The sequence below is a fragment of the Zalophus californianus genome, chromosome 10, assembly GCF_009762305.2.
Source record: "Zalophus californianus isolate mZalCal1 chromosome 10, mZalCal1.pri.v2, whole genome shotgun sequence".
Classification (NCBI taxonomy): domain Eukaryota; kingdom Metazoa; phylum Chordata; class Mammalia; order Carnivora; family Otariidae; genus Zalophus; species Zalophus californianus.
The window spans coordinates 79,267,743-79,289,499 of record NC_045604.1 but is presented as its reverse complement, the minus strand read 5'-3'; the positions used below and the strand labels follow the sequence as shown (position 1 = coordinate 79,289,499).

The window sequence follows — 21,757 nt, the reverse complement described above, 5'->3', positions numbered from 1 at the left end:
GGGAGAAAGCAAAATGATATTCATAGAATGATCCAAATGTGTTTTACACAGACACACAAAGATAAAAGACTGAAAATAAGTACTTTGAAAATCTTAACAGCGGCTACATCTGAGTGATGAGATCATATATTTTTTTTTCCCTTTCTCCATCCTAGTGCCAGCTTTTAAAATTCATCTCTAATAAAGACACAGCTCTTTATAGTTAGAAAATACACACACACGTCAATATAAACAGCCTTGGTTTAGTGCGTCCACATCGGTGGACATTTCCTAAGCACACAGCACTGAGCTAGCTATGCTTTGCGGGAACAAATGTGAGAAGACTTCTGTCCTCAAGGAGTTTTCCTGTCCAGTGAGCTAGAGACAACCCAGGAGGTGGTGCTGAACAATGAAAAAGTCTACTGGCCAATCAAACGCTAAATGCAGGGGCAGACGTCAGCTCCATCTGGTTACGCACAATGCCGCACACTTCCTGTGCTTGGTGAACTTCTTGGCCCGTGGCATCGCTCAGTGAACATGACCTGCTCTAGCATGACCTCTACAGCCCGGGCAGGGCGGCCTGCCTGGCATCGACTGCCTCATTCTTCATGGCAAAAGCCCAGTCATATTCAGGAAGGCCATGCTCCAGGCCAAAAGCCCAGTGTAAGCCTCCCTCACCGAAGACCAGACAGGAAGCTGTAAAGCCAGGTTGTTAGATGGGGCCTCAGAGAAAGCTCCTTAACCAAAGGACAGACAGTAGCCATCAGCCCTGTTCGTGCAGACACGCATTCAAGTGAGGACGTTTTAAATAAATACTCACAGACTGAAACTGACTGCCTTTCTTTCTCCTGTCCAGTCTTTCGGTTAAACCAACAGCATGTAGTAATTGCTGAAACACAGCTGATGGACACTTATTTAATGAGATTTGTGTCAGACTGATGTGAAGAAACCAGACATATAAAAGCAAAACTGGTAGTACTGGGAAATATATATGTAAAGCAGTTCTGGGTTATCTATGCAACCAGAGTAGTATATATTAAAAAAAGAGAGATCAGGTTTTAAGTCATACGTATTCCGCCCCCCATACTCCCCCAGAGCAGGAAACAAGTCCTACAGAAATAGAAAACTTCTGCAATACCCCTAAATTGTTATTTATTTCCAAATCCTTACCTGCTTCTCTTCGGTTCCCTAAGGCTTCTATATCCTGCCAAAAAGAACCGTGATTATAAATCAGAATCTATACTCCAAACATATATATATATACACCTGGATCAAATTTACAACCTAGGTTTTCATCCACCTCTTACTGTGTTTAAGTTTTTCTGTTCCAAACACTGATTCTCCTTTCAATAAAAGAAGCATGGAGTGCAAATCTGTTTTACCCAGAGGTTTTTCCATTTCTTTCCCCTGTGTTATTTTGAGGCTCGCCACTCAGTCAGAAAGCAAGAGCCCTGAAGAATATGCCAACGTTGCACAGGTGAAAATATACCATTTTCCCGAGTAACTTGGGAAAATGGAAAGGCAGAAAGGGTGATTTCCATGATAAAGCTCCCCACTCCAACAGTGGTGCCCAGGGAAAAATTTGCCCGCACTGCTCCCGTCCGACATGCCAAAGATGTACCTCGCGATGGGCAAGTGCTTCACTGCAGCTTCCTAACCAAATTTCAAATTAAGTACCGTAGGCCTAGGGGACAGGCTCACACACAGCATGCTGCAGACCTGAGCACTGTGCCAGCAAGTTCCGGAGCAACGCCCGCCAACCCAGCGGCAGAGCCGGGACGAGGAGTTCAACAGTGTCTACGTTCCCCAAACTCACACAACACTAGAGACAATCCAAGCCAGAAAGGAAAGGAAGGGAGAGAGACGTCTGCTTCCAATCACCTGCCCAAACCATCAGATGGGGTAAACTGGAAGAAAAAGCAGAAGAAAAATGAAGAAAGAGGAGAGAAAGAGATTCAAGGGAAATAAAGAGACCAAGCCAGAGGGACCTAAAGAGAGTGACAGACAGAGGAGGAGGAAGAAGCCAAAGGGTGGCGGAGGGCGGTGCGAATGGCACCTGAGGAACAGAGAGGGGAGAGACACAGGCTGGGTGGGGAACCAAGAACCAGAGTAAGCAGCTCAGCATCCGGTCACTCGCTCAGCGGCTATTTTCCAGGCACCCACTACACTGAGCAGTGGGGACACGGCCGTGCCCGAAACAGGCCCAAGTGTGAGAGGTGTGTCATGTAGCACAGTGGTGAGTCCAGAGGGGAGACGAACAATTCTCCATCCAGAATAACCCCAAACTGCTGGGCCAGAGCCAAAGAGTATTTAATCCTCAATAGGAAATCATTCTGAGGCATGAAATGGACAAAAACACCAATTATCAAAAGAAACTCAATTAGGTAGGACACCCAAAATGCATGTGCTCCAACAACATAAATAAGAATAACTCAACTTCACCAAAATTAACAATAGCTGTGCTTTAAGGGCATCAGCAAGAAAGTGAAAAGGCAACCTAAAGAGTGAGAGAAAATATTTGCACATCACATATCTGATAAGGGTCTTGTGTCCAGAGCACACAAATAACACACAATAAAAAGGACAACCAATTCGACCCAAGGGAAAAGGTCTGAAGGGAGAGCTCTCTAAAGAAGATGCGCAAATGGCCAGGGGGAACATGAAAAATCATCAACATCACTTGTCGCCAGGAAAATGCAAAGCAAAACTACAATGAGATATCATTTCGCTTCCACTAGGACGGCTGTAATAAGTGGGACAGATGGTAACACACACTGGCAGAGATGGGGAGTAACTGGAGTCCTCATTTGCTGCTGGTGGGAGGCGCCCTTCAGAAAATAGTGTGGCAGGTCCTCACAAAGTTAGTTACTTATGACCCAGCAATGCCAGTCCTAAGTACATACCCAAGAGAAAGGACATGTCCACAAGACAACTGGTATGTGAACATCTAAAGCAGCATTATTGACAATGGTCAAAGATAGCACCAGTGTCCCTCAACAGAAGACGGGATGGACGGAATGTGGTCCAGGCATACAATGGAGTATTATTCAGTCCTAAAAAGGAATCAAGTACTGATATGCACTACAATTTCAATGAATCTTGAAAATGTTACGCTAAATGAAAACAAGCCAGTTACATATCGCACCATTCACTTCATAGGACATGGCCAGCATAGGCAAGTCCAGAGAGACAGAAAATAGATGAGTGGCTGGCTGCAGGGAGGGGAAGGAGTGGCTGCTTCCAGGGAGGAAGACAGATCTGGAGCACAGAATTACATAAATGGCTTAACTGCAATCCAGCTAAGTGTAAGCAAAAACCAACCCACATGCTGGAGAAATAATCTGTCCCCACACCGTCTCACTGCCCAGTCCCCATACCCCTTAGGCCTTGTACCCTTGGCTGGGGCCTAAAGGCCAATCAGAAGGGGTAAGGAGTTGGCTGGTTTTTATTTCCTGGCCGGGGGGTGGGGGAGTAGGGAGGGTGGTTCAAGCAAAGGAAATGGTCAGTGCAAAGGCCCTAAGAGGAAAAGGGCTATGCTCCTGCAAACTAAAAGAACGGACAAGCCCAGGTGGCTAGAGCACAGAGAGAAGGTGAAGAGATGTGTGGATGTGGGAGGGAGCTACAGAAACCACAGGCCGGCCTATGCTGAAGAGAGGGGACATCAAGAGCAATGAGGGGTCACGAGGGGTTTGACACAGTGACAGGATGGTCTGCTTTGATCTGCATGTTAAAGAGACCAGAACCCATGAAGTTATCTGAACTAGGCGCACAGGTGGTAGATATGAAGGCACTTCGTAAACCCTAGGCACGTAAGTATGAGACGGACCAAGGAAGGAAACGAATAGCAGAGTCCCTCCTAGGCGGTACAGGGCAGGAAGTGGCTCATCTCATTGGATCTTGGCAGGGACAGTTCTCAGGCAACTATTACCATGCCCACTCTGCAGATGAGGAATATAAAGCTCAGAACAGTGGCTTTCCTAAGGCACACAGCTCAAAAAAGGGTATGGCTGGAGCACCTGGGTGGCTCAGTCAGTTGGGGGGGGTCTCTCTTTTTTTTAAGATTTTATTTATTCTTTTGAGAGAGAGAGAGAGAAATAAGCTGACTCCCCGCTGAGCCGGGAGCCCGATATGGGGCTCGATCTCAGGATCCTGAGATCATGACCTGAACCGAAGGCAGATGTTCAACCGACTGAGCCACCCAGGCACCCCAGGCATTCGTTCGACTCTTGATTTCAGCTCGGGTCATGATTTCGGGGTCTTTAGATCGAGCCCCATGTCGGGCTCTGCACTGAACATGGATTCTGCTGCTTGGGATTCTCTCTCTCTCTCCCTTTCTACCCACCCCTCCACCCCGGCTCACACACTCACTCTCTTGCTCTCTTCAAAAGAAGGCAGAGGTGGGGGGTGGAGGTGGTATGGCCAGGACCCACTGGACAGCCAGCCTGATCCCCGAGCCTCTTCCCCAGTACCCCCAGGTCTCGCACAGCAAGTGCTCATCCAAGACTGGCAGCCATCCATGCTCCTCCTGCAGAGGCTGCTCAAAGCCTTGCTTTGTTCCTAGGGTAATGGGTTCTACACAGTAACCAAGTATCGGCATGCTCATAGCTTAGGGAGAATGAGACCCTCATTGACAGCCAGATTTCCCACTGTAAGGCTCATTGGGAGATTAAGAACCAGAGCTGTTCTTTCCCTTATCAAAGCATAAGTAAGCCCAGTAAACCACATCCACTACCAAGGCAATTATACCATGGGAAAGACGGCAGGGAACTTTCAACATGGTTTTACAGGTGCTTTTCCCCCTTAATGACCATAAGCCCTTGTAATTACCTTCCAACCAAGGCTTGAAGGTTTCATTCTCAAAATATGGACTGTCAGAGTGCCTACACTGGGCCAACTACTCAACACCCCAACCAAGGACACCAGAGAAGAAGAAAATTTAGAACTATGCCAAGACAATTGAACTGGGAACCCACTAAAACAAAGCCAGCTACTATTGTGCTATAGGGTTCATGAACAGAAAAGGCACAGCTGGTTAAAAAACAGGCCAGCATGTTTATTAATGCCAAGCCCTCATATAACCCATAGGAAAAATTCTTACACAGGCCAAAAAAAATGGGCTGATAATTCACCAAAAGGAAATTCAATTTATAAATATAGAAAAAAAGTATTCCATCGCCATAGCAACTCAGGAAATACAAATCAAATACAACCAGCTAGATTTTTGCCTAGTGGTATTTAAATGGTAACCATTCATTAATGCTGAAGAGAGTAGCCAACCGGCCCCATTTGCTGGGGACGCTTTCAAATGGACACAACCCTGAGGAGCAACATGATCATCACAGAAGTCAGAAAAAACATAGCACTTCACCCCGCAATTATATTTATGGCAACACATCCTTTGAAGTAACTAGAAACATGGGAAAATTCTGTATATAAAAGACATTCCCTGCAGCATTTTTCAGCAAAATAACATTTATTTAAAAAAAAGGAAAAATGTCTAACAAGAGGAAAATGACTAAATAAACTCTGGTCTATGTCCTAGATACAGTATCATGCAGTTGTTACAAATTGGGAGTTATGCAGTCTTGAAAGAATTTTAAGTCTTGAGATAGATGATTATGGGGAAAAGCGAGGTACAAAAATGCATACACAGCATGAGTTCAACATTTTTTGAAATGTTAACAGAGGGAAAAATCTTGTGAAGGAAACCCTGTTTTATTTTCTCTAATGAACTGGGCATAGTGTGATGGAAAGACACCAAGATTTGGAGCCCGAGAGAGTCAACTTTGTACTCTATTTAAGCAACCTGGTTAAATAGTGTCCTCCTCAGCCAGTTTAACTTTTAAATGACTTGCTCTAAGGGAAAATAAACCCCTATTCTAAAAAAACGTAAAAAAAAAAAATCCACAAAAAAGCAAAACAAAACAAAACAACAACAACAAAAAACACTGTTACTTACAGCCCAAATCATTTCTAGGGGAATGAGTAACCGTAATTCTCACTTCGGGTTTGAGGTTCTGTTTCCCCAACCTGACTCAAAGACTGCTCATTAGTCAAAAACACAAATGCTGACATTTGTCCACCTGCAGCCTTTTTTTTTTTTTTTTTGCTCTATCTAAAAGGAGACTGGCATTTCCACTAATTGTTGAATGGGCCCTCCCAGCCTTTGGGCAAAGATGATGGACCTATTTGCAAAGCAGTCCAGTTTCCAAAACTAGGCCGTCACTCAAGAATGAGGGTTAGTTGGATAATGCAATCCTGCTCCCTACCACGTTTATGAAGGAATCTTTCCTCAACACTGCTGATGGCCCGGCAGATGGGTTACTAATGAGAATGAGATTGTTTATTTGAAAAATAAAAACTATTTTTGCAACTGATAAATCACTGTTTGACTCTTTGCCCAAAGAGAAAGCCAAAAACAATCATGTTTCTCGAGTTTTAGAACCTGTTCCCGATCTCAAAGCCATCTCAAGGTACTTCACAAACTTGAACAAATGAAAGCTAACTTTCAAAGTTCTTTGGTTTTGATTTTTTATTTTGGACATCCTTGAACAGCAGTCTGCAAACTATGGCCCTCAGACCAAATCTGGGCTGACACTGTTTTTGTAAATAAAGTTTTATTGATATGCAACTCCAACCACACATTTATAGAATGTCTAGGGCTGCTTCTGTGCTCCAACAGCAGGGGTGAGTAGTTTTCACAGACGTTCAAGTAGCTATCAAAGCTGAAAATATGTACTAACTGGCCCTTTCGAGAAAAAAATTTGCTGAACCCTGTCCTCTGAAGAATGAAGGCAATTCATGTGACTCACCTCATAGGTCCAAAGATACCTCGTATGAGACAGGATGAGCTACCTGTCAAGATCTCAGCATGGGACAGGGATGGCTGTAGAAGTCAGAGGCAGCACAGTTCATCCCTTCTGATTTGGCTCGGGAACCACCCCACGGAGAGACTGTCTGTTCCTCCAAGGAAAGCAAACCCCCTACTTCAACTGCTACATAACTCACTCTGATGGAACATCTCTGCACAAGACAGAAAGTATCTTGATTAAGAAAAGGTCATGTGAGAGTCTAAAAAGACACCATTCTTCAAAGAAATAAGATAAAAAGGGTACGGAGGCACCTGGGTGGCTCAGTCGGTTGAGCGTCCAACTCTTGGTTTCAACTCAGGTCGTAATCTCAGGGTCGTGAGATCAAGCCCTGCACTGCGTTCCACACTCAGCATGGAGTCTGCTTGAGGATTCTCCCTCACTTGCCCTCTGTCCCTCCTGCTCATGCTCATGCTCACTCGTGCGCTCTCTCTCAAATAAAGAAATCTTTTTTTAAAAAGGGTATGAAGCAACTTCATAGCAGATCTATTTAATAATGAAATACATCTGAATGTGTTCAATTCTTATCTTTGGATGAGTGTTCTTTTGGGGCTCTTGGTGAGGTTTGAGATTTCCCTATCTATAAAACCTCCACCAAGCTCTCAAATACCATGCCATCAGATAATATTTACACAAATGTTTTGTTGCTTCTATGGCAGTCTTTATATAAATATACTGCATATATGTGAAAATTAAAATGTTATGAAAGTTTGTGTAAAAATAATTAAAAAGGGTATGAACAACAGGGTATTTATCTGGGGCTGTTATGGTCCACTGGGAGTAGGTAACTTTCAAAACCATCCTTGTATTTAAATAAAATCGCTCTGGATCTGATTAGCTCAGATCCACTTGACCTCAGAAAGGTCACACCTCTGTTTCTCAGCTTTACCATCTGCATAATGCAGAGACTGGGTTAGATGTACTCTTGGGTCCAAACCAAGCCTAAAATTTTAGGACTGTCCTCCCACTTCCCTAATTCATTCAAGCCTAAGCCCAAATTATATTTACTGAATACTGACTATGTGCCAGGCACTGCTTTGGGTGTGGGGCCAATAACAGTAACAGAATTCCTGCCACCATGGAGAGACTGAAAACAAGCCAAAGAACAGATAAATAAAACTCATCATGAATTTTGACAAGTGCTCTCGAGAACACTAGTGGGATGCTGAGGTGTAACTGTGGCGGCTGCCTGACTAGAACAGCCAGAGAGGGCATCTCCAGGAAGGTGACAGGCCCAAGGCCAGCCCTGCCAGATACGGAGGAGCCAGCCACACAAGTCATCGGGGAGGAGGGAGAGAGGAGTGTTCTCAACACCGTAGACACAGGCAGCACGGAAGACTCAGAGGACTTGCTGACAGCTCCCCGGTGTGGTCCACTGAGCGGGGTTACCTTCCACAAGTAGCTCAGGCTTTGAATGAGCCTGCTGGGGCTCTGGCTATGCGGCGTCAGGCAGATCAGAACTCTGTGCTCCCCAGCTTTCTCACATGGACAACGGGGAGACAAAGGGAAACAGTGACTTGCCTACATCCCAGCCCTGCCGTGCAGAGTGGGGCATGCTCCGCAAACAGATACAAGGCCAGAGGAGCAGTACAGAGCAGGCAAGGGCACAGAGGGGACACAAGACAGGGCCAGAACGCCTAGTCAGGCACGGTTTTATTTTAACTGCAATGGGAAGCCACTAGAGGGTTTTAGGCAGGGCCGTTTTGTATTTTTAGAAGAGGACTCTGTGTTGTGGACAGGAGGGGGGAGGACGCAAGGGCTCAAGCATGGGGGGAGCAGGATGTTGCTATTGTCCAGGGACAGGTAATCGTGGACCATGATGGAGGTGGGCTAGAGTAGCCAAGCTTGATCTCAGGGGCCTGCTCTGAGCAACTGCAAGTAGCTGCCTCCACCACTGTGTTGAGAAGGAATGTGAAGCGCAGACAGGGTTCACTGGGAAGAAACGTCCAGTTGGATTAGCGATGCCTGCCCCAGGCAGAGGAGAAGGAGTAATAGCAACACGCGTCACTATCTGTCCTCCAATTCCAGAAACTTCAAGCAATGTTTCTCACGTTGTAACATGTGGGCAACTCACCGAGAGACCTTTAATTAAAGTGCAGGTTCTGCAAGAATGGGGCTGGGGGAGGGCCTGAGCCTCTGCACCTCTAACAGGTTCCTGATGCCAGTATTGCTGGTCCAGAGGCCTCACCGCAAATAGCAAGGATCTAGACGACTTACTCTTTTTTGTCCCCACAGATTTATACAGAGTGAGCACCAGCTCCTAACACTTGACACAGGACAGTCGAGAAAGGTTGATTGAATTGGGGTGTGTGTGCGTGTGTATGTGTGTGTGAGAGAGACTTTCAGCCCTCACCCGTTACAAAAAGAACTCCCTAAGATTCCGGGGATAGCTTACCCAAAAAAGCACCCCTCTAGAATACGACCAGCATTGCCTGTATGTAGCGTACATCTTCTGTGGAGCTGCTGCATCCTTACCAAGTTGAAGATCGTTTGTTGGGGTTGGGGGAGAGGGTCCAAAAAAAGCAGCAATGAAAGCGCAAGGCCAGAAATCTGCCTAACACGGATGATTCTGACCACATGGTTATTACTTGAACTCGGAGCAACGTAAATGCCGGGAAATACAGTAAGGCAAGAAAGAGGAGGAGCACTGCGCCCCCTGCTGGACCGATGCTGGCACTGCATTGTGAGAGCAACGGCGGCTCCTACAGAAGGCCCAAAGCAGAGCTTGCATCCCCGGTTTGGACCCCGCCATGCTCCTGGTCCATAATCCTATTGTGAACATCAGCGGAAGTCCAAATTTCCCTCCTGAAGACAGATCCAAATCAGCTCAGAATCAGGGGTCGTAGCTAGACCCAGCTGCCTGCAGAAGGAATAAGCTGGCCAGTGGACTTGGTGTTACATAAATATTCCCAAAACCTGCAGGCTCAGTCCAAGGCATTCAGCTTCCCTGGAAACCGAGGCCCCTTTTCTAAAATAAACAGAGCCCCTACGGCTCTGTGCAGTCACAGGCAGCCCCAAGAGCTGCCTCTCACGCTTCGTATAGTCTACACTCTTTTCTCTCTCCCTCTCTCCCTTTTAAACTCACAGAATTACAGAAGCCTTAATTTTTAATGAGTTTGCCTTAATAGTGCACATTCGTTTTCAGAGGGCCATTTAAAAAATCATGAGAACATTCTCCTGTTGCGGAGAGGTGATTCATGGTTTCTACTAGCACACACCTCACTTTTGGGCCTCTGCTGGTTCCATCATCCCAAACTCTCAGACAGTATTAATCCCATTTATTTTGCACCTTTCTGAGTGGCTGCATATTAACATTAAACCCACAGAGCACTTCTCAGGTCTCCCGAACACTGAACAAGACTGCTAGTTTAATGCAAGACGAAAAAGATTAATCATTACCAGTATTAATTGTCAGTAAGGGGCGGGACAACAAAGAAGTCATCTGTATGCAAGGGATCTCGTACGTGGATGAAGTTGCCTCTTGCCAGGCTGCCAAAGGAGGAGGGCTGCATGCTGGCTAGCTTCCAAGAGTAAAACACAGGGCTCCATTACTTCATCTGTCTAACTACTGTTAGTTAAAAGGCAGGAGGGCCTCTTCATCAGCTCCAGTGTATTACTGTAGGCTTAACTAAAATCAGGATGGCGGGGTAGCTGTGGGGCTGGATGGTGGACAGTCAATGCTTTTAACAGATCAAGGAAAGCTTGTGGAGTTCAGACCTAAGGACGAGACTTGTTTATGGTTTGGCCGAGATCTGGGCAGAACCTACATCAGCTCCTCAAATCCTCCAACAACTCGGGGGAAGGAACCTAAACTTTCCATGCTGCCTCTACCCTGCATCCCAGGCCAGGCCTGGGCAGATCCGGACACCGATAGCAACTTTATGACACCTCCACAACCACATACAAAACAGGCCTTTTAAAGATAGGTATATTAAGACTTAGGCCATCTTTATCTCTGGGCACCAACAAAGGCTGTGTGAATTAGAATAATGGGGGTTCATCAAGATTTTCACTGAAGTAAGTGGGGATCCAGTTTACAGATCAGCTAGAAACGTTGTACGTACACATCCTTGCTTGGTGAGAGTCCAACATCCAGGAGACCCGACAGCATTCACCCTTCCCGAAGCGCCCAGGCCGAATTCTGAACTGGCCTTGTGGACAAGCCCCCGATGGGAATCCCTAGTTAATGCTACCAGATCCTGCCCCTAGAATACGGTCCCTGGGCTCTTTCATGAAGAGCCGTGGAAGCAACTAGGAGGATACAGAGCTGGGACGCCATCAAGCAGGTCTGGTTCCGTGCCCACTCGCTACGTTAAAAATATATACATATTTATCTTTTGGCTGGACAAAGAGCAACTGGAAGTTGCAATAATCCTCCCACTTTTACACATGAAGTTTCTTCAAAATTTCTCGTCCACTTCATCCGTCCGTTTTCCACCTGGAAGAATTCCTACGCAAGCTCCAACCCTCACAACAGACGGCACTTTCTTCAAGAACCCTTCTTGTCACACCTGGCCTTTCCTTAGGGCCACCTCAAGGGACGTGGCCTGCCGTACTGTGACCTCCCCACTTCTTGTCTGTGAGCTCTGGGGACAGGGACCGTGTCTCGTGTCCGCAGCCCAGCACCCGCACTGGGCCTGGTGGGCCCTCGGTCCCCACATCAGAGAGCTCGATGACGCGAGGAGGCGGGGCTAAGGATCAGGAAAGACGGAGAAGGAGGGAACAAAGGGAGGAAGGAGCGGTAGGGAGGGAGGCACACTTCTCGGTCTTTGAGTCTGATGCAGATGCCCCGATCACCTACTACTAAGCAGACTGGTATTTCACAGACCGAGGGAAAAAATGAGGAACAAATCTCACCACAGCTCTCCGACAACAACAGATATGGTAGGGATGAGAAGCCCAAAAAAGCAAAGCCACTCCCCCGGGGGAGGGTGAATAGCTTTGGCTCTCCCCCTCTGTCCCTTGGCCCTGTCAGCCACAGTCCTTCCGAGAGGCCACTTCTGCAGATGCAAAGCAGGGGAACCGTGCCAACATGCTGGAAAGCCCTGTGTGAGGGCCTGCGCCAGACTCGGCCCACGAGGGGCTCAGCCCACGGCCTGGGAAGAGTAGGCACTCACAGGGAGGCGCCAGGACAGCCGGGCAGGGAGACACCCCCTGGGCCATGGCCTCGCCCCACAGCACAACCACCAGCCAGAGACTGCAGAGCTGTCTTCAATTCCACTGAGGGCACCCTGCTCTCGCCTGTTTGTTTGTTTGTTTAAAGCACAGCAAGAAAAATAAAAAGTAAAAAATTAAAAGCACAGCAAGGACCTGGGGAAGAAGGGAATGGGGAGTTGGTTAATGGGTTTAGAGTTTTGGTTTTGCAAGCTGAAGAGAATTCCAGAGATTCGTTGCAAAACAGCGTGACTGTGTCTATCCGAGTGCACACCTAACAAGGGTTAAGCCGGTAAATTTTGTTACACATATTTTACACAATTAAAAATAAAGATTATAGAAGGAAAGAGCATTGACAGTGCTGTTTACAGGGCATGATCTCACTGATTTTATCCCATAGTCACAACAACCCCATAAGGGCAGTACTAGTATCATCTCCAATTTTATGCGTCGGAAAGCAGAGGTCCAGGGAGGGGAAGTGGCTCAACCAACATCACACAGCTGCTGAGCTGTAGGGCGGGGCTCACCTCCACACGGTCGGACTCCTGAAACCCTCCTCTCAGCCCAGACCCATACTGAGAAAGAGTGTTCCAGAACTCCTCAGGTCTGGAGGAGGCAATGGCCAAAACCCCAGATGTGGAAGCCCAAGACCTCAACTCGCTTTCCAGCCATGCCACTGGCTAGTTGAGAGAACCCTGTGCTGTGCCTCCGTTTTCTCACAAAGTCAGAGGAAGAACACCTACCCTGGTGACTTCACAAGGCTGCCAAAGGATCAATAAGAGCACAACACTCTGCAACCCGGAAAGCTTCATTCCCCAGGGAGTGCGCCGACCCCACTCCGCTTCCCGCCTACACTGGAAGCTCAGGGAGAAGCCGCCCCAAATGAATAACCCTTTGATGCCAACACAGAGGCTGGAAGGTTACCTTTTCATCAAGTAGACTTTCTTCTGATATAAGCAATGCATGTCTACCATGGAAACTATAGAAAGAAACTCTGAAGAAGAATCACTAATACCCTTCATTCCACCAGCACTCGATCTCTGAGAAATTTCCAGAGCACCAGTGTGGCTGGAGCAAAACAAGGACAGGCCAGAGGGGCAGGAGATAAATGGGCAATGGCGGAAAATATAAAAGTGGGTCCACAGCACTTCAGAAAAAAAGGCAACATGATAAGGGTGAGAAGAAAAACCTGAGGCAAAAATCAGACCCACAAGGACAAGGACAGTTGAGTTTTTTTAAAAAGAGGCGGTTTAACACCAATGTCTGTAACAAAGGTTGACAAAATACACTCTGTGGCTGAAGTCCAGCCTGCAGTCTACTTTGTTGTAAACACCGCACATTTGAGGAGGAGGAGGAGGAGGGAAAAAAGTGGAAGAAGACAAGGAGACACACCATCCACAAGGCCCAAAATGTTTGCTTCCGGGACTTTAGCTCCGGTCTAAGATACAGCGGACAGTGGACATCTCCCTCTTGTCTTCTGAAAGCAGGAGGAAGTTGGTGCACATTTTGGAAGAAACCCAAACAGCAAGGAGGGGTGCTCAGCTATAAGGTAAGGAGGACACCAAGCCATCTGCATCCTACAGGGCCGTACAAGAGGCAGTGTCAGCACAGTGGGGGCTCACAGCCTCGATGGGAGACTGGATGAAGACAAACCAGAGGAGCAGAGAAAGGAGAAATCTAGAAGACGTGTCCCCTTGAATAAACCCAAGCTTGTCTGCAAACCCCTTGGGTGGGCAGGTCAGGGGTTTCTCCCCGCGCTCCCAACCCCAATCAATGGAAATTCACCAGCGTTACTTAGCCTTCCTAATTTGCTGTGTGATCTTGAGGAAGTGACTTAAGCCCTCTGTTTATTTTCCTTATTTGCAGAACAAAGATTGTAATGGCATCTACCATCTAAGATAAGAAGATTAAATGGACAGTTCTTCAAACAGTGCCTGACACAGTAAGCACTACTTAAATGTTTGCTTTTTTCCTTTTTTTTTTTTTTTAATCACTCTCTCTACCCACATTTTGGTGAACGGTCCAATTTAAAGATGCAGAATTAAGGGTTCACTCACTCCATGGGCTTTACTTAAGAATTGGATGGAGATTGCACAGTCCGTGATGGTGCCCTGCTAACCACCCCCTCTCTCAGGGGTTCTGCCATAGAGCACCCAACAAGGGTTGGGGCCACCCGAAAAAGGGGTAGAAAGGTGGCACTACCAACAGAGTCCTCAGAGAGGCAGGAAGGGCCAGGTCACGCGGGACGCTGCAGTTTTAGAACAGATGCAATGGGCCGCTTGGTGCTTTCCCTGTCCAGTGTTTCCCTCAGAGTGGCCACAGTTCGTTCCAAGAAGCAGGTGGATCCCTACAAAAGCCATGAACATCCCACTTGGCCATCCTTGGGACCCGAATGAGGGGCGGTCGTGATTTCTCAGGCTCCATCAGCCAGAGGGCCATCCTGGAGCCCAGGAGCTTCCTGCCCCCACTCTCCCATCTCTCCCCCTCCCCATTCAGCTCCCTGTCTCAGCAACAAGCCTTTCCTCACAGCCGTTCAGAATACTACAGCGTGCCTTGCAGAAAATGCTGAGTGGAAGGAAGGAGGAAGGGGAGGAAAAAAAAAAAATTCTCCTTTGTGCGATTCATATATGGGCAGGAGCTACAAACAATTCAGGGCGCTAAAATTAATTCGCTCCCTTGCCAATGAGGAAAGGATAAGCATGGAGGCAGACTGTAATAAAAACGTACTTAATGTGTACAGCACATATTTATTTCTTTTTAGAAAATTTGCAGAGCTGCCACCCCACCCCCACCCCCCGGCTCCCATAAAATCTGACCATCCTACTCAGCTTCTATTCTTATCCCTTGCTCATTTGCGTAATTTTAACACTGCAGAATATAGCTAGCCTAAGAATATTTTTTTATAATTACACCCATCACAGGACCTGTCAGTATCTAATGAAGGATAATTTCAGCTATTATAAGAAGCTTAAAAGATCATTTTCATGAATAATTCGTAATATGAATCATTAAATTCAAACAATGTCAGAAAATTCAAAAAAAAAAGAGGAAAAGAAAAATATTTTAGGTGTCTAAAAGTAACCAGCCCTCTAACGGCAGAATCATTTGTGTCGTGCACAGAAACAACACAACACGTGAGGCAGATCTTCGTCTGAGGGGAGGAAACAGGGAAATTGGCTCATGTCACCTCCCACTTTTAATTTTTCACCAGGCGCCCCAAGCCTGAGGATAAAATCCACACCTCTCAGGACATCAAACGGGTGCTGCTGACTCTGACCCCTGTTTATCTCTTCCCTCTTCCTCCCTCCAGGAGAGAACACCTGTCCAAAAATGACACAAACCTACACTGCAAGCAGAACCAAGGGGCAGAGAGATACATGCTCCTGGTGAACTGTCTGCATACCTGGATCCAGCCGTACCTGCACCGTAGACCTACTTCTACTTGATAATGTACTTTCTTGCTGGCTTCAGTTGGTTTCTATTGTTTGCCAAAGAGGGGAAGTTTCTATTACTAAAACAAGGCTGGAGGCCTCCCCAGACCCTGAGAGAAGAGCAGCGCTCACAGCTGGTCCAGGCCAAAACTCAAGAGTACTCAGCAGGGGCAGCAGGTGGTGGTGGTGGTGGTGGTGGTGGTGGTGGTGGTGTATGTGTGTGTGTGGTGTATGTGTGTGTGTGTGTGTGTGTGTGTGTGAGAGAGAGAGAGAGAGAGAGAGAATGAATGCTGGGGTCAGAGGATGGTTGGGATGTATGTAGGAGGGACCGGGTGAGATCCAAGGAAGGACAGTTACCCACAATGCATGGCAGCAAAGCCCCTAAGTCACTCTCTTCAGGGAACCATTAAGACCAAAGGACAATTCCCATTTCCAAAGAGAACTGGTCTGTGCCCACCTTGAAACTAAGGATAAAGACATCATGAGCTAAAACATGTAAGGCTTTTCAGTAAGAGAAATAATGTTTATACCTTAAAATAAGGGAAGGAGGGAGGAATGGCCTTAAACACAGAAAATACTGAACGTGTTAACTATATTACTAGATTCTGGAGTATTACCCCCTTCTATAATATGTTTCTCAAACTACAGGTTGCATCCCTTTAGTGGGGTGGGGAAGATAATTCACTGAGTCACATCTACTTGTTAAGATGGAACAGAATAGGGGCACCTGGATGGCTCAGTTGATTGAACATCTGCCTTTGGCTCAGGTCATGATCCCGGGGTCCTGGAATCAAGCCCCGCATCAGGCTCCCTCCTCAGTGGGGAGTCTGCTTCTCCCTCTCCCTCTGTCCTACCCCCACTCACGCTCTCTCAAAATAAATATATGCCTTAAAAGGAATGAGATCTTGCCATTTGCAACGACGTGGATGGAACTGGAGGGTGTTATGCTGAGTGAAATAAGTCAATCAGAGGAAGACATGTATCATATGACCTCACTGATAGGAGGAATTCTTAATCTCAGGAAACAAACTGAGGGTTGCTGGAGTGGTGGGGGGTGGGAGGGATGGGGTGGCTGGGTGATAGACATTGGGGAGGGTATGTGCTACGGTGAGCGCTGTGAATTGTGCAAGACTGTTGAATCACGGATCTGTACCTCTGAAACAAATAATGCAATATATGTTTAAAAAAAAAAAAGAAGAAGATAGCAGGAGGGGAAGAATGAAGGGGAGTAATCAGAGGGGGAGACGAACCATGAGAGACGATGGACTCTGAAAAACAAACTGAGGGTTCTAGAGGGAAGGGGGCTGGGGGGATGGGTTAGCCTGGTGATGGGTATTAAAGAGGGCACGTTCTGCGTGGCACACTGGGTGTTATGCACAAACAATGAGTCATGGAACACTACATCAAAAACTAATGATGTAACGTATGGTGATTAACATAACAAAATTTTAAAAATAAATAAATAAATAAATTCCTTAAAAAGAAAAGATGGAATAGAATAGGATATAAAACCTAAAAATGTTTTCCACATAGTAAAGGTTAAGTATTGTTCTAGGAAGGTACTGTCTCAATTCCTTAACACAAGAAGGTGTGCGCGTACAAGCACCTTTCTTATCATGAGTCATAGTCAAAAAGGACTGGAAAACCTCTTCTGTTATTGGTTTTAAACCAAAAGGCAACTGACGGGAGTAGAAGTCAGGCTTACAGCTAATGACTGGACTTCTGTCAATCTTTCCCGGCAATGTGAAGCCCCCTGGACATAAAGACACATATGTGGCGTTGACTTCAACACCGTTTGTGGTGGCAAAAACCTGGAAACAACCTAAATGTCTTCTATATGCCTAATGATCTTTAAAATTCTACCACAGTGGGGGAGCCTAGATGGTGCAGTCAGTCGAATATCTAACTCTTGGTTTCGGCTCAGGTCGCGATCTTAGGGTCCTGGGATGGAGCCCTGCATCTGGCTCCGTGCTCAGGGTGGAGTCCATTTGAGACTCTCTCTCCCTCTGCCCCTCCCCACCTCAGCCACACGATCGCTCTTCCCTCTCAAATAAATCTTTTCAAATAAAAAAAAAAATCAGATTTTATCACAGCTGCATGATGGACTCTAATAAAAAGATATTAAGAAGACAGATTTAGGGGTGCCTGGGTGGCTCTGTTGGTTAAGCGTCTGCCTTCGGCTCGGGTCATGATCCCAGGGTCCTGGGATCGAGCCCCACCTCGAGCTCCCTGCTCAGCGGGAAGCCTGCTTCTCCCTCTCCCTCTGCCTGCTGCTCTGCCTACTTGTGCTCTCTCTGTCAAATAAATAAATAAAATCTTCAAAAAAAAAAAAAAATCTCTTTAAAAATTAAAAAAAAAAGACTGATTTAGATCTGCATCAATTGATCTGGAGCAAGATTTGTGACTATTAAGTGATGTAACAGTAGATCAAGGGTCAGCAAACCTTCAAAGGGCCAGATAGAACCTATTTTCAGGTTTTCAGGCCTTATTGTTCTCTGCTGTACTACTCAACATTCTGTTCTATCGAGAAATCACACACAGACATACATAAAAACTGGGTGTGGCTGAGTGGCAATAAAAGTTTATTTACACAAACTTATGGCATGCCCATGGACCAGAGTGTGCCAATTTCTGATAGAGACCGTAATCCCATTCTTGTGGGGTGGGAGGGTACATGTTTGTCAAGATCTGTGTAAGGTGACATACGTCAATTAATTCTGATTGTTTAAAATGGGTAGTATTGGGTGACTAACTTCATATATCTCTGTATTGTTGGATTTCTTACAAAAAGTATATATAACTCAATTTTAAGATTTCAAAAATATTCAATTGTTAAAAAACAAGGTATGAAATACAAGGTATGTAGTGATTGATTTCACTAACATCAATTCTCTAATACATTTAACAATTTTTTATTATTGCAAGTAACAGAAGGGATTCTGTTATTCATATTTAATTGGATGCCAAGTGTCCCAGAAAGAACTCTCCAGCTACAAATTTCAATTAAAAGAAAAAAAAAATGGTGGAAAGAGTAACACCAAGTCATGAGAAACCAAGCGGATTAATTTTCTTCTCCCCTCCCAATGGGAGACCAAAGGCTGAGGGAAAGCCATCCCAAAAGGACACCCGTTGAGCATTAAGTCAGGACTCACACCTGGATCTCAATTCCAGTTTAATCCAATTTTCACAGCACTGACCAGTAGCTATCAATAGGCCCTTCGTCCAAGGTCAATCCAACCTTGCACGTTACAAGGGCACCCTAGATTCACAGCACAAATAAGCACGGGACACAAAGAAATTGGCACCTTATTGCCTGAACATCAAGAGAAGGAGGACTCCTGTTTCTCCTGTTTCACTCTGACAGGGACAGTTTCACAAGTGTTCGGCAGAAAGCATCTTTCACATTTTACTTCTCCCCAGTTCCCTCCTGAAGCTGCCCCAGTTACTGCCACAGCAGGCAAAGCCGGCACCACCACCTCCCCCATGGCAAAGCAAAGTAACTGCTAGTTCAGAAGCTTGGCAGAAACGGCTTGTGTGCCCTAACAGCCATTCTTCCTTCTTTAGCTAGAAAAACACCAATATTTCTTGCCGGGCACCTGACTATCGGGATGGGAAACAAAGACCATTTCCCAGTTATCCCCCACAGCTCGGTGTAACCCCATGAACATATCATAGGGAAAGTGCAGAAGAAAAGGTCTGGGAACTGGAAGACTTACCAACAGAAACTACCCAAACTGAAACGCAATGGCAGAAAAAGGCCAAGTAACCTGCCCATGGTCACATCGCCGGCAAAGGACAAAGCTAGGACTTTCTGGGCCAAACCCATGGTCTCACCTTCATGTTCTAACACTTTCCAATACTGGCTGCCTTCATGAACACTGTCCCACTCTACTCTGGAAAAGAGGCGAGAAAGGAGGAAAGACAGCAAGCAGCCAGCCTGCACCCCATCAAACCCTGTTCCCTGGCACTCAGCACTCATGTGACTGGTCACTGACAGATACCTGATGTAATTCACAGTCGTACCGTACTGCTGCCCGACTTCACTATTAAATTATTTATCATGTGTGGTTTTTCTAATGCCATCAGTTCTTCTCTTAGCCCATAAGGTCCGTGTGTCATATGGGGTCAGAGATCACTAAAATCTTCAGGTGGGGGAGGGTTTGTCCCATGAGAGGCCACATGGCAAAGTGCCGCACCTATCTAGAAGGATACGTTCCCGATTATTAGTGACGCCTGACAGGTTGTGATTTTTCTTTTTCGTTCCCTTTCTGCTTATCTTTTCTTCCTACCTGCTCTACAACGCATATGGTTTCTTTTTTAACAAGAAAACACAAATTGCTGTTCAAACCATAAAGTTGCTGAAAAACCATTTTTAGGCAAGCTACCAGGTCAGCAGACTGCTTTCGGCCCATGGGTGTACATTTGCTTACTGTCTATTCCAAACCCTTCATTTTACTCCTCAGAAGGAAGCCAGGAGCACAGAAGCAAGGCCTCAAACTGTGCAGGCACCTTTCCTGGTTGCCCAGGGGGGACCCCTGCGCTCGGCTAATAGCTGGATAATGAGACAAACCAGGCGCAAATGAAGGCACAAGTAATTCAAGATCGAGCTGAGTTTGGCCTAACTGGCTCCACCTGCGGGCAAGGAGGGTGTGTTTTTGGAGGGACTGGGTCCCAGGAAAAGGGAGATTATGAATCCGAGAGAAATGCAAGAGTAAAGGGGTGAGCAGCAAGGTGAGAAGTTTCAGGTACAGCACGTACCCAGAATGCCTCCCAATTACTGCGGTCGAGTGCACCCAGGAAGCCCGGTGCATGGCTCCATGTCCATAACCCGTCCTGTCCTGCCCACTGGCTTGGAAGGCTGGAAGAAATTCGGGTGCCCCCTCTCCTGGGGGCCACCCAGTCACCCCAGTCTGTGGGCTCCAGAGGGGTACACACTGTGCGTCATTCACTTCTGTGTCGGGACAACAACGATCAGTCCCAGCATCTGCCCGCCGTGCGCCCTGAGCAAAGCACTGGACCGTGCTGCTGACAATAACAACAATCAAGTGCTTACACGGGGACAGCAGGGGCTTTCATCCACTGTGGCCCCACTGCATGTTCTGACCTTTTAAAGATTCAGTTTCCTCCACCTGTACAGGGGGGACGGTAATAGTACTGGCCTCACGGGAAGGCTGCCTATCAAGCAGTTAGAGCGGGACAGGCCATAGGATGCCTGATCCACACTAGCTATTATTCTAAAGCGCTCAACGACATTCATTCCTTCACTCTCTCATCAACCAGCTGCTCCCCACCTACCAGGGGTCAGGCGTCTGTTTCCAAAGCTGGCTGCACAACAGCATCAAAACCAAGTCTGTCGCTACTCTGGAGGAGTACACATCCTGGTATACGTGTTTACTGAATGGGTCACTAAAGAAAGGAAGAAATAAAAACTTTAAAGTACAAAATAGGCAGCAATACTACAGAGCTGGAGGGAATGACGGTGGGGCGGTGAAGCCCGTGAATGCGGGTGTGCGGGCAGCAGGGAGATTCTAGACAGAGTGAACAGAAGGCACACAGGTGAGAAGACATTCCATGGAGGACGTGGGGGGAGGGAGTGTATTTCTACAGAAACGCAGAGTGAAACTGAGGCTGTAAACCAGTGAAATAACCCCAGATCGGGAGATCAGCTTTCTCTCTTTACAGGAGGTCTATTTTTCTATTCAGTCCGAGAAAAAAAAAACACTTAGACAACTCACTCTCATCTGAGGTAGAAGGCATCATTACCCACTCAAGCAAAGCACAATGACCGGATGCCTGATGAAAGCTGTAATTAGAAACTTCTAACAGCAGCTTTCAGAACCAAAGTGGCATTTAACAGAACAAGCCACCTGTCAGCTTCCTGGAAGGAGAGGACGTGAACACCAAACAAGACGCTGACTGACAAACTGCACAACAAATCGCAACATCAAGGCAGCCCTAAAAAGGGACAGCGACAATGATAAATATACGTCTGGCCTGGGCCTCCGCCTCCAAAGGGGGAGCTGAGGCCCCGCCAGTGCTCCTGCTCTGTTTCTGGGCCTCCTTTTCCCACCAAACAATAAAAAAGAAATGAACAAAAATCACGAATCGATACTTGGTATTTCCAGGCAATTGCTCTTGCAGTGATTTGGAGGGGAAAGCAACCTGCAGAGGATGAAATCAAGTTGAGCAAATAAAACACTATCCTTTATGGCAGTCCCCAGAGAGACATGGGCACTTCTAGAAACCGGGACCAGATCCTCTTGCCATGATGACCTCTGATGAAGCTTTTCTCCATAGTGATGGCACTGAGGGCTGGTCTGGGGG

General features: G+C 46.6%; 1 protein-coding gene across 6 annotated transcripts in view; it reads right to left on the bottom strand.

Annotated features, from left to right (window-relative positions):
• Positions 1–21,757, bottom strand: part of SNX29 (sorting nexin 29) — a 509,507-nt gene that overhangs the window by 275,692 nt on the left and 212,058 nt on the right. The window contains exon 15 of one of the 6 annotated variants that reach the window (XR_004819376.1): positions 20,729–20,839. The exons of the other annotated variants lie outside the window; for them this stretch is intronic. The gene's annotated coding sequence lies outside the window, so the exon portion shown is untranslated. The remainder of the gene's footprint in view (positions 1–20,728; positions 20,840–21,757) is intronic. 6 annotated transcript variants of the gene reach the window in all.